Below are 2,500 nucleotides of genomic sequence, written 5' to 3'. Positions count from 1 at the left end.
TTTATCCTTTCGGACATGTTTTCATGGGACTACCCATGCACAGATCAGAACAAATGTTATCCATGCAATCTTGTTTTCCTAGACCATAGAACTTGGTCATCACATATGACACGGGTACATCCGCACGCAAACAAAACGTATAAATGTCGAATTTGTAATCGCACAGCAGATAGCATACACAAGATAGCGTCGCACTACGGAAGAACTTGCAAAAGTTTAATAGGTAAAACTAGTGCTATAACCACCACAATTGAGGAAACACTATTTAGTTGTTCATATTGTAGCAGAGGTTTTACTACGAAAACAGGTTTAGGGGTACATACTAGACGAACTCATCCGACAGAACATGAAGCTAGACTACAGCAAAACACACCAGGAAGGAAGGTTAGATGGGGAGAAGAAGAGGTAGAAATTATGGCCCATAAAGAAGCCCAACAGAATGATGAGGACATAAACATGAATCAACTAATACAGAACTCAGTTATGCCACACAGAACGCTAGAAGCGATTAAAGGGAAGCGGAGAAATATCAAGTATAAGGAATTGGTAAGGACATTGAAAGAAACCACCTATAAGGTAGAAAATCAATGCCTTGTTAACTTAGTTTTACCGACAACATCGGAAATAACAACTACACCTTCTGAAGGAGATCAGCCAGCAATAAGGGCCGAAAAAGAACAATCACTGACAGCAGCTGAGGATCTTCAGGTCATAATTACCGATCTAAAGATCGAGAATTTAAGTCACAATCAGGCGTTACTGCTACTCAATTCTCATGTAGAAAAGTTTTTAAATCGAAGTAAACCAATTAATAGGAAAGATCGTGTAAACCAACAGGAGAAAGATGAGAATAGGCATCGAAGACAATCAAAGCAAACTAAATACAGGAGGTATCAATATTTATACCATACGAACAAGAAAGCTCTATTAGACGAGATTACTTCAGATAGATCGGGGCCAAGTATATACCCAACTGAAGAAAGCATACGGGGAACATTCGTTACTTTATTCGAGTCAAACTCTCCTCCAGATAATATACCCTTTAAATTAAAAAACGACCAATCATGCATCGATATCGTAAAAGCAATCACCTTAGATGAGTTGATTAAGACCCTAGCAATTATGAAGGATAAGTCACCTGGACAGGACAACATTATTCTTAGCGATCTTAGGACTTTACCAATAAAATATTTACTAGATATCTTAAATATCATCCTTTATTTACAGGATATACCACAAATATGGAAACAACACAGAACAAGACTTATACCTAAAACTAAAGAGGATTTAGAAAAACCCTCAAATTGGAGACCCATAACCATCTCATCAATTGTAATTAGGCTATTACACAAACTTTTAAGTTATCGTCTAGGACAGCAATTAAAGCTTAATTACAGGCAGAAAGCATTCCTCCCGGTAGACGGATGTTTCGAAAATAGTGCATTACTACACTTCATCATACACAACGCCAGGCAAAAGCACGAAAACACGCAAATAGTGTCAATAGACCTCAGTAAGGCATTCGATTCTGTCAGCCACGAATCGATTATTAGAGCCTTAAAGCGATTTAACTTATCAAAGGAATCAACAACGTACTTGACCAACATCTATAAGTGTAATCTAACTGATATTGTATTTGGATCGACAACAATGCGTAACATAAATCTAAAAAGAGGCGTAAAGCAAGGTGATCCACTTTCACCGCTACTATTTAACATGATTATGGATGAACTATTGGATAACTTGCCGACATATATAGGAGTTAATGTAGGAAATCAGAAAGTAAATTCAATGATGTTTGCAGACGACCTTATCCTATTTGCAGAAACGGAATGTGGCATGAATAAACTCTTGGATATAACTACTAAATTCCTCGATGACAGACACTTGAAAATAAATATAAACAAATGCAATTCGTTAAGATTTATCAAGTACGGCAAACAGAAGACATTTAGTGTTGCAACGACATCATCGTACTTTATAAATAACGAACCCATTAATCCGGTATCATATGTAAAGGGATTCAAATATCTAGGCATTGAATTTGACCCAAGGGGAAAACGATCTATAAGCTGTAACCTGCTCGCAGCAATGTTAAACAAACTGACCAGAGCACCGTTAAAGCCAGAAAAGAAAGTATATTTAATCAATAACAATTTGATACCTCGTATTATTCATCAATTGGTCCTCGGAAAAGTTACCAAGGGTTTATTGATGTCACTTGATTCTGAAATTAGGAAAAGAGTAAAGCATCTGCTCAGGTTGCCACACGATACGCCCGACAGTTTCTTTTATACATCAGTATCCAACGGAGGAATGGGCATAAGAAATTTATGCGACTCAGTTGCACTATCTATAATAAGCAGACACAACAAAATGATAACTTCAGATGATCTAGCAATAAGAGCATTATCACAACAATCATACACTATTGCAACGTTAAAACAGGCCCATATCATTGCAGGCTCCAAATTTCCTTCGAAATCTTTAAATCAGAACA

The 2,500-nt window shown here is 36.9% G+C and overlaps 1 pseudogene; it reads left to right on the top strand.

Annotated features, from left to right (window-relative positions):
- Nucleotides 1-2,500, top strand: part of LOC142920722 (28S ribosomal RNA) — an 8,702-nt pseudogene that overhangs the window by 4,141 nt on the left and 2,061 nt on the right.

This window comes from Petromyzon marinus, unplaced genomic scaffold, assembly GCF_048934315.1.
Source record: "Petromyzon marinus isolate PM22_M1 ecotype Great Lakes invasive population unplaced genomic scaffold, UKy_Petmar_22M1.pri1.0 PM_G_Scaffold_73, whole genome shotgun sequence".
Classification (NCBI taxonomy): Eukaryota; Metazoa; Chordata; class Hyperoartia; order Petromyzontiformes; family Petromyzontidae; genus Petromyzon; species Petromyzon marinus.
Note: the sequence above shows the minus strand (reverse complement) of the source record. Positions and strands in the feature narration are given on the sequence as shown.